Below are 11,197 nucleotides of genomic sequence, written 5' to 3' on the forward strand. Positions count from 1 at the left end.
ACAGAAAAGGTTGAAAATCACATGATATCACATATGTGGGATATAAACCTAACAGCAACAAATGAACAGGACAAACAGAGACTCATGGGCATGAACAATGGACTAGTGGTTACCAGAAAGGAGGGGGAAAATAAAAAAATAAATTGTTAAAAAAAAAAAAAAAGAGGGAGCTAAGAAACAATAATTCACAAATCTATCTGACTATCACAAAAAGAGAGACAAAAAGATAGTATGTGACTACTAGCGGAATGTAATAGGAAGTACACAGCACCAACTGTGAGTAGTCTTGCCAAGAAACTAAATCTGCATCCTACCATCCCAGTTTATAGGAAATATTGGGGATACAGTAACTAACGTGTTAAAGGACTCCAGAGACACAGTAAGGGAGATCAAGAATGTGACAGATTCTCCTGAACAAGTGATTTCTACAGCAAATAAGTGACAGAAAAAATGAAGAGGAAGGAAGAATTGTCATATATTAAAAAGGAATTTAAGAGACAGATAAACACAATGTGTGGACTTTATTTGGATCCTAACCCAAACACATCTACTGTAAAAAGACATTTTTGAGCAAGTGGGAAAATTTGAAAATTGACAGGAATTTGAATAATTCCTTGGTAACATACTTAAAGTTACCAAGGAATTATTGATAATTTTTTAGGTACGATAATGGTATTATGGCTACTTAAAAACTATCCTTATTTCTTAGAGATAGATACTGAAATATCTATGGATGAAATAATATACTTGAGAATTGCTTTAAAATAATCCTTCAGGGGGAAACCTGAATGGAGTATATATAGATAAAACATGATCAGCAAAATGTTGATAATTACCGAAGCTGGCAGTGAGTATTTGGTGAGTCATTATACTTGCTGTTCTAGTTTGTTTATACTTGAAATTTTAGTGAGAAAAAGTTAACACAAGAGATCGATGACAACTAAATGCAATGTGTGATTCTAGATAGGATTCTAGTTTTAAAAAACTGTCTGTAGACGATAGCTAAAAACAGAAAAGCTATGTAGCATTCACCGAAACAGGGTTCTACTTGGTTTCACTGATTTGGGTTTAGACATATTGTGGAAAGGTGATCAAGCATGTGCTATTCCCTTCTTTGGAATACACTTACCCCTTTTTTTCTGTCTAAAAACTACTATTCTTCCTTCAAGACCCATCTCAAAAGTTACTTCCTCAGTGAAACTACCTGTTCATTCCCCCAACGAAATGTTACTTCTTCTTCTGGGTTCTCACCATATTTTTTTATTTTATCTATTTTCATATTTCATTATAATTATTTGCTTATAACTGTTTTTCTTTTTTCCCATCTGCTTGCGTTCCTCTCTAAATTATGAGATACTCAAAAATCGGTACAATTTTTTATACATTTATATATTTATAGTCTCTGGTAATTCAAAATATAGGTAGAATGCTCCATATAGAAGCTAACATCTGTTTAATAGAACTGTACTCTGTAGAAAGAAGAAAAACATAAACCAGAGGAAAAGGGAAAAATTGAAGGCAGACATCATGTACTGAGCTACAGTCGAGATCATTTTACTTAATGGAACATCAGATAGTGGAAGTAAGGTCCAAAAAGAGCCGAATATTGAGATATCTTTCAACTTCCGTGGTGCTTTCAAGACCTAACTTTCTGTTTGTATTGCTAGCTCTAACTCTACAGTCTTCAAAAAAAGGAGAGAAAGTAATAAATTAATTCAGTCAAATTGCAATTTAATAAATTACCTGTTCTAAGTACATTTCAGAGAGGATCCAGAGGAGGACCAATGGTAAACCCAAAGGATTCAATCTACTGATGAAGTGGCTAATGATTATATGGAGATATCTTGAATGGATTTTCCTCAAATTAAACCACATTAGCAATTACCTGTATCACACTGTATATAAGCTTACTCCTAAATAGAAGTTATTTTTACATTTAGCATTTAGCAAATCCTTCCACTGTCATAATTAAAAAACTCATCGCCATCTCCACCAGGTCATTTTTTTTCCCCTCATTATACTCTACCTGGGCTATGGCATGCCAATCCCTAGGGAAGTCTGAGTAGATGAGCTGTTTTGTAATCTATGAATATTGCTGGCATGAATGATCCACTAACATATTCCAAAAGGAATTAGCAGTTTGGAGAATTGGGCACTGCCTCATCATAATATTGGAGACTCCCTAGGCTATTTCAATGTTAGGCTTGAAAAATCATTGCCTCGGGGCCAAGAACCACAGCTAAGACTACAAGAAAAAAAGCTTTCAAGGCTTGGCCCTGTGAAAAAGATTCTATATTCCACCAGGATCTTTTCAGCCAAACCTGTCCTTGAACCTCATCAGCAAAAGCAATGATACCAGTCTCAGCTTTGAAGGACAACAACCTTGAATACAGAGAGATGATATTAGAGCAGCGGTCCCCAACATTTTTGGCACAAGGGACCAGTTTCATGGAAGACAGTTTTTCCACAGACCTTGTTGGTGGGGGGAGGGAGGTGTTCAGGATGATTCAAGCGCATTACATTTATTGTGCACTTTATCTCTATCATTATTACATCATAATGTATAATGAAATAATTATACAAATCAGATGCCACCAGATGCAGCTGTATAATTGACGTACATCATCTTATTTGCCACTATAAAACCTGCCACCAGATGCAACTTAATTTTCTTTTGCCATTCACTGATAGGGTTCTGATATGAGTCTGCAAGCAATTGATTTATTATGGTCTCTGTGCAGTTAAACCTCTCTGCTAATGTTAATCTGTATTTGCAGCTGCTCCCCAGCACTAGCATCACCGCCTCAGCTCCACCTCAGATCATCAGGCATTAGATTCTTATAGGAGCGTGAACCCCATTGTGAACTGTGCATGTGAGGGATCTAAGTTGCACGCTCCTCACGAGAATCTAATGCCTGATGATCTGAGGTGGAGCTGAGGTGATGATGCTAGTGCTGGGGAGCAGCTGCAAATACAACTGAAGCTCTGCTTGCTTGCCCACCCGCACCCGCTCACCTTCTGTTGTGTGGCCCAGGGGTTGGGGACCCCTGTATTAGAGAATGGAAACGGTGTTTATAACTTCATCTCCTCCTCCTGCCAACCAATGCTCAGGAACCATGCAATCTGCATACTGAGGTAATTATGTTGTCCTCATTGCAGAACCTAAAAACTTTTAAAGAAATACCACACATTTGAAGAACAACTGTGTTACTATGTGCATAGTGGTTAAAGAATGCTGGCTCTGATGTTAAAAGACCTAAGTGTACATTCTAGCTCAGCTGTTTTCTGAATACATGACCTTGTTCAAGTATTTACCTTTTCTCTGCCACAGTTTTCCCATCTGTAAAAAAAAAAAGGGATCGCTTTTCTTATAGAATAAGATTAAGTAAGGTAATCCATTTATTGTTTGTCACAGGGTGGCACAGAGTGCCACTTAATAGATATCTATTATAATTAATGACCTTTGATTGTTCATAGGAACCTCAGTAATGCACCTCAGTAATACGATACTGAGCTAGATTCACGGTCTACTCAGTCTGGTATTTGTCTGTGGTGGTAGCAGCAAGGGGCATTTTGGGAGAGAAGAGAATGCTCTTCTTTGTTATTATTTCAAATGAATAAGGCTTAATCTGAAAATATTCCTAACTACTTTAACAAAATCTCTAAAAATAAGATGTCATCATGAATTTATCTGTCAATTTTATCCATATTTATATTTGCAACTGGAACTGATTTACTCTTATATGAAAATACTACTTTCAGAATGCAAAGGGATGTTTCTTGTTTTCCAATATTTTGTTAGCAATTCCATATTTGCCTTATCCGTTAGTCTTGGTTTCAGAATTTTGATTCAGATTTTCTTCTATCAGCTTTAATTTCAGAGAATAATAGAGCCCTAAGCTTTCAGCAGTTGATTATCTAGTTTCAATTTTCTAGTTTCAATTTTATTCAGTTCAATTCATCATAGATATTTTTGAGTTCCTACTGCAAAGTACAGAATTGAAACATACAAAATATTAGATGGAGTTTGTCTTCAAAGAACTTAGAGTCTTCTGGATAATCAGTCAAGCCAGACTACTTGGGTTCAAATTCTGTTTCTGCCATTAATGGATGGCTTTGGGCAAATTGCTTAAATTCTCTTTATTTCAAGTTCTTTATCTGTAAAACAGTTAACATTATTATCTGGGATTGTTATAAGGAGAAAGAACTTAATTTAAGCTTAGAATAGCAGCTGGGTGGCATATAATAAGCACTCAATAAAATGTCAGCAATTTGAAGTAGGCATTAGAACTGTTCACAATATTCCCATTCTCTTCCAGACATGTGGAATGCACACTTGATAAGATCACATTTTCCCACCCCCTTTTAAGTTAGGCGTAGCCATGTGCCTGACTCTGGCTAATGAAATATGAGAAGTGACATGTGTTACCTCTAGTTTGAAGCTTAAGACTCAGTATCTAATTTGCCAACTTAATTTCTTCCACCATGGTGATTAAGCAAGCATATGTTGAGAGGCTTCTGATACTAAGATGTGTGACTAAGTATCACATATTTTGTGACTAAGATGAATAAAACCCCTCACTAATCAATAATAGATAAGCAGCTTGAATAAGACATACTCTGTATTGTATTAAAGCACTGAGACTTTGGGATTGTTTGTTAGTGCAGCTTAACCTAAGCTATCCTGACCAATACACTATCATTCCAGCCACAGGGGATATAGCAATGAGTCAGACTGATAAAATGCCTGTCTTCATGAAGTTTATCAAGATTTGAATGCAATATCCAAACTATTCTATGCAAACAAACTATTATGAAGAAGCCAGAATGACTGTTAACAGTTTATCACCTCTTTCTGCCTCCTACGGTGAGAGTTTTGAAATATTACAAATGAGTCAAAATAGATAAAGAAAGCAAAAGAGGAAGAGAAGTATCTATAATATAGTCTCATCTTACATAACTCCTATCACCTCTCAAAATGCATGACACAGATAAACACAGGGATCATATAATACAAACACAAAATGAATGCGGAGAGAGCTATACCTGAGCATCAGGAGACCTGTAAGTATTTGCTCTGCCACTATGTGGTTATGTAACTCTGGCCAGTGTGATGAGTTGTTAGTCTCTGGAGTCCCTCAATACTTGGAAATAAGGAAATATGATCTCCCTTTCTAAGAGGTAAAACTGTATGATGGACCTGAGCATCCATTCACTTGGATGCACGGTCATTCATTTATTGAATGAATGAGCATTCATTCATTTATTAATTCTTCCAATTGATAAATAATTATTAACTATCTACTATGTGTCAGGAAATATAGTGCACATTGACACAGGGATAAACAAGACAGACAAGGTCGTGTTCTCATGAAGCCTACATTTACTATGAGAGACATATAATCATTAAAAAGGTTAATCTTATAATGCGGATAATGATAAGTGTTTTGAAACAAACATTAAGTTTGAAGGACGAAAGGTACTTTAGATTGGGTGGTCACAGAAGGCATCCCTGTGCAGGTGATGCTGAATTTGGAAACACAGCTGACAAGAAGTAATCAAGTCTCTGAAAATCTGGAGTAAGAGAGTTCCAGGTAGGATGGCAAGTGCAAAGGCACTGAGACACAGTTGAAGAGCATAAAGAGCTCAGAGAAGAGTGGTAGGAACTCAGTCAGAGATGGAGGGGTCAAGTCATGGAGGCTCTTGTAGGCAATAAGGAGTTTGCCAGCTTATGGTGACTTTGAAACAGAAAAGTGACATAATTTAATTTAGAATTTATATTTAAAAAATGTCATCCCAACTGCTATGTGAAGAGGAATCAGTTTGGAGTCAATTTTTTCAATAGTCTAGATAAGGGAATGGACAAGTAGCATCAAAAAAAGTCATAAAAAGGGTTATAGCTGTATATATTTTAGAAGATAGTGACAGGGTTCAGCACATGCTACCCCAAAATATGGCACCTTGGCATACTGACTATTTTAAACTGAAGGAATTTGAGAGAAAGGCAGATGCAGGAAAGTATCTCTGACTTTTCCTCACTCACCTCCCCTGAAGCATGGGAGAAGTGCCCTCCCTATACCTAGAGGAAAGAAACATCCTATCTATGAGGCAGGGATGCCCAGAGGAATCCAAACAACAGACCTTGCTAAGTTTATTACCCTTAGCTCATATTCCTTTTTGTCCTATCACATTTTTCCACAACTTCCCATTCTTCATTAAACCTAGTATTAAAAATGCACAGGTTTAACCATTTCTTCGGGTCTTCTTTTCCTTATAAAGGCTCCCGTGTCATGTAAAATCTACATTAAATAAATTATCCTGTTAATCTGTGTTTGTCTGTTTAATTTTCAGATCCAGCCAGGGACCATAAGAGGGTCAAGGAAAACATTTTCCTCCTCTACACAAGTCAAGAGGATATACTAATATGGAGGTACCTTAAAAATTTAAGAATAGAACCATTATATGATCCAGCAATTCTTCTTCTGGGTATTCAACAAAAAAATATGAAAACACTAATTTGTAAAGATATATGTACCCCTGTGTTCATTGCAGCTTTATTTACAATAGCCAAGACATAGAAATAGCCTAAGTGTTTGTTGTTGAATTAATGGCTAAAGAAAGTGGGATACATGTATACAACAGAATGCTACTCAGCCATTAAAAAGATGAAATACTGCTATTTGCGACAACAAGAGGCTATTTGACAACATGATGGACTTGAGGGTATTATATCAAGTGAAGTAAGTCAGATGGAAAAGGACAAAAACTATGATTTCACTCATATGTGGAATATGAAACAAAAAAGTAACAAATGAACTAACAAAACAAACAAATTTATAGATACAGACAATAGAATGGTAGTTAGCAGAGGGGAAGAGGGTGGGAGGAGGGTGAATTGGGTAAAGGGGCGCAAAGATATGGTAATGGAAGGAAACTAGACTTTAGGTGGTGAGCAGGCAATAGAGTATACAGATATTGAATTATAGTATTATTCATCTGTAATTTATAAAATGTTATTAACCAATGTTACCTCAGTAAATTTAATTTTAAAAAAGAGGATATTCTGATATGTTGGATGTGGGAAGCAAGAGAAAGGCAGAATTAAGGATAATGAAAGATGTTATTTCCTAAAATAAAGAAAGCTAAGGGATGAACAGGTTTGGGGTGGAGATCAGGAATTGTTTTTGAACGTATTAAACTTGTCAAACCTACTGGGCAGATTTTCAAGAATAAATGAGATGAAGTATTTTAAAACATTTAATATATAATAGATGCTCAAAAAGTATTTTCTTTCCCAATTTCCTAAATCTCCTAAAGCTAACTGCCCTGATTTGAAAAGGGAGATAATAATATCCATCTTACAGATTCATGGTAAGCCTTAATAGACTTAATAGACATTAGTAAAGGTTATTAATAATAACTAACATCTGTGTAGCTCTTATCATAGCTGTCTTAAGTATGTTACATTTATTAATGAATTTACTTCTTCCAGCAACTCCATAAGGACGGTACTGTTATCTCTATTTTACAGGTGAAGAGGTGGAAGCACCAGAGTAGAGGTTAAAAAATTTAACCAAATCTACACAGATAGAAAGAAAAAGCTGAATAAAAATGTATATAAAATGCCCAAATGTATATACTACAGATGATAATTTAGGAAGAGAAGAAACAGATGCCTTGAATATTTAACAAGTATTTACTGATCATCCCATCTGTGCCAGGCAGTGTTCTAGGAACCAGAGATACAACAATTAACAAAATAGACTAAAAGGCCTGCCCTCATGGGCTCAGTCAAGGAAAAGTGATTTGGAGAATGATTTGGGTTTAGCCTAGAAAAAGTGAAGGATTTGAATATGAAAGGAAGAAAGCAGGGATCAGCCTGCAAATTACAGGTGGCCCCTTCAGCACAGCTTGTGACTTGTTTCTGTCTGATCTAGGAATGGTTTTTACATTTCTAAAAGGAAAAAGAGAAGGAAAAGGTAAGGAAGGAGGAAGAAGAGGTGAATTGTAAATATGATGATACGAACTAACTTGGAGGAGGACATGTACACTACAAGCAAAGAAGTCAGGCTGTAGAAGGTGCATTTTGTGCCAGTTCAAGAAGCCACATGGAGCCTAGGATGGCTGGAGAGCAGATATTCAATGAGGGGGCAGTGGTGAAAGGATGAAGGAAAAGAGAGGCAAGAGGTAGATTTGCTGGAGTTGATAGATGTTTTTTCTTTATAGGCGTTGGGATGGAGTGAACCCATAGAAAATTCACAGATTGTTCTAGATATCTGGTTCACACATTTTAGCAATATGTGTCTAATTTTAGAAGGACTTAAAGAATAATGTGTTGATGCATACAACAGAGCAGAACTCTAGAGAATAATTTCAAAAGTAACTTTTAAGGAAAACATCAGCCTTTATAAAAGCTCTGCCCAAGCAATCTTAGAAACTCTTCCTTTTTAGGAGATGAACTGTATTAAACACCTACTGAGATCTCCAAAAGCACTTTGTCCTCGTCTTTGATGGAAAGGAAATCTTGCCTGTACTCAATCAGAGTTCCGGTCTTTTTGTTGCTGTTAACCTTTAATTTTTTTCCTTAGGGGAGAGAATAGAATTTTATGTGTATATTTGCAAATTTTTTTCTTAAGTGTAACTGTGACATGTGACGTGAACTAAATAGAATAATCTGGCCTAACATAGAGCAAGGAGGCCCAGGGACATAAAGGACTGGTTTGCTTACAGGTTTTATAGACATGAAAGTAAGAACAAAGGTAGAATGAGAAACTTGAGCCAACTGAAAGTTAAATAACAAGAAGACAACTTGTACTGTAAAATGAGAAAACCTTTGAGAATTGAAAAAACTACCTAAACAGGTGGCCCAAGAAAGAAGACACCAACATAGTAGGAAAATTAAACAGTTGATCTTTCAAGGAAGGAGGAACGGGTTGTAAAAAAGAAAGCTGCCTGACACTGAAAAATGTAATCGAAGTGACTGATTTAGCCTGGATAGGAGGACAACTACATGCGATATAACACAGAAATCAGGAAAATTCTACACATTGTGGTAGTAAGTGAGGGCATAGTGTTCATAGGGGGATGACTAGTCAACTACATTGTGGTTATTAATTGGTACTAGGTAAATGCAATTCTGTACACCTATTTTTCACACATTCAATGGAGCTTAATACAAGTACCAAAATATAATAATAACCCTAGAATTATTTTATGAAAACTCAGGAAAAGAGATTATTAAGGAATTTTTGCTTGGCATGATTATATTTATTTCTCACTGAAGCAATATTTTTTTAAAACAATTACCCGTTTTAAAACACCATAATGGAGAATAGTTCTGTATTCATTTTCTATGGCTACTGTAATACATTACCACAAATTTGGTGACATTAAACACAAATTCTATTACAGTTCTGGAGGTCAGAAGTCTGAAACCGGACTCAGTGGGCTAAAATTGTGTCAGCAAGACTGCATTTCTTATGGAGGTTCAAACCTGATTCCTTGCCTTTTCCAGCTACTAGAGCAGGGGTCCCCAACCCCCAGGCCATGGACTGGTACCAATCTGTGGCCTGTTAGGAAGCAGGTTGCACAGCAGGAGGTCAGCGGCTGGCAAGCCACCGAAGCTTCATTTGTATCTGCTCCCCAGCACTAGCATCACCGCCTCAGCTCCACTTCAGATCATCAGGCATTAGAGTCTCATAGGAGCACCAGTTCCTAGTGCCAAAAAGTGTGGCAGTAGGGGACCGCTGTTTTAGAGACTGCCCACGTTTCTCAGCCCTGGGCCTCTTTCCACTTTCAAAATCAGTGTCTTTCTCATGCTGCATCACTCTGCCACTGACTCTTCTGCCTCCCTTTACCAGCTTTAAGGATTTTGTGATTACTTTAGGCCTACCCAGATAATCCAAAACAGGCTCCCTATTTTAAAGTCAGCTAATTAGCAAACAACCTTAACTCTATCTGTAACTTTAATTCCACTTCGCCATGTCATATATTCACAGGTTCCAAGGATATCTTTTGGGGGCCATTAGTCTGCCTACCACAACTTTAACCAAAGTTAAACTATATTGTGCAAGATGGACATTTAGTCTGTCGACAATGCTGAAATCTTAGATTTGTTTAGCACCTTTATAGACATTATACATTCTTCTATGTCCCTGAAAGGTAAATTTTCTATATAAAGCATGACCAAATAAATTGGTATGCCTTTTTGTAAGATTCTTGGCTGGGGGCCTAGGGAGTTTTACTATACTTTTCAGATTTTGACAGCTCAAAAAGAAAGATATATATCAACTACTGAAATATGCATACTATCTCTTTTATTACTTTTTAAAAATTTTTATTCAATTACAGTTGACATTTAATGTTATTTATATTAGTTTCAGGTGTACAGTATTGTGTTTAGGCATTTATATAATTTACAAAGTGATCCCCGGATTAGTCTAGTACCCACCTGGCGCTATACATATTTATTACAATATTATTGACTATATTCCCTATGCTGTACTTCACATCCTCGTGACTATTTTGTAACTGCCAATTTGTACTTCGTGATCACTTCACCTTTTTCACCCATACTCAACCTCTCTGACTACATGGCAACCATCAGTTTGTTCTATCTACAAGTCTGTTTGTTTTCTTTGTTTATTTTGTTCTTTAGAGTCCACATATAAGTGAAATCGTGGTATTCGTCTTTCTCTGTCTGACTTATTTCACTTAACATAATACCCTCTAGGTCTATCCATGTTGTCTCAAATGGTAAAATTTCATTCTTCTTTATGGCTTTAGTCCATTGTGTGGACTAAAAATAGTCCATCGTATATATGTACATGTTCTTTATCCAGTCATCTATACATGGGCACTTAGGTGCTTCCATTTCTTGGCTATTGTAAATAGTGCTGCAGTGAACATGGGGGTGTATATATTTTTTTGAATTAGTGTTTGGCTTTCTTCAGATATATACCTAGAAGTAGAATTGTTGGGAAGAATAAAAATAGTTCAAATCATTACTTTGTGAAAACTATAAGTGTTTACTATATACTAGAAAAAGCTGAGCATTTAATGTTTTTTAAAACATTTGGTAAAGGAAATTTTTTTTTTCAATTTTAGTTTAAAATTTAGTTTAGTCAAGACAATGGAAATGGTGGTAGTGAAGAAAACGGCAGTTTTACTTTCAAGTTTTACTCAAAAAAAAAAAAAA

At 36.1% G+C, this 11,197-nt stretch overlaps 1 protein-coding gene across 1 annotated transcript in view; it reads right to left on the minus strand.

Annotated features, from left to right (window-relative positions):
* The window catches only part of CUNH12orf56 (chromosome unknown C12orf56 homolog), a 69,372-nt gene that overhangs the window by 56,330 nt on the left and 1,845 nt on the right, over window positions 1-11,197 (minus strand). The gene's annotated exons all lie outside the window — the stretch shown is intronic.

This window comes from Pteropus vampyrus, unplaced genomic scaffold (assembly GCF_000151845.1).
Source record: "Pteropus vampyrus isolate Shadow unplaced genomic scaffold, Pvam_2.0 Scaffold9, whole genome shotgun sequence".
Lineage (NCBI taxonomy): Eukaryota > Metazoa > Chordata > Mammalia > Chiroptera > Pteropodidae > Pteropus > Pteropus vampyrus.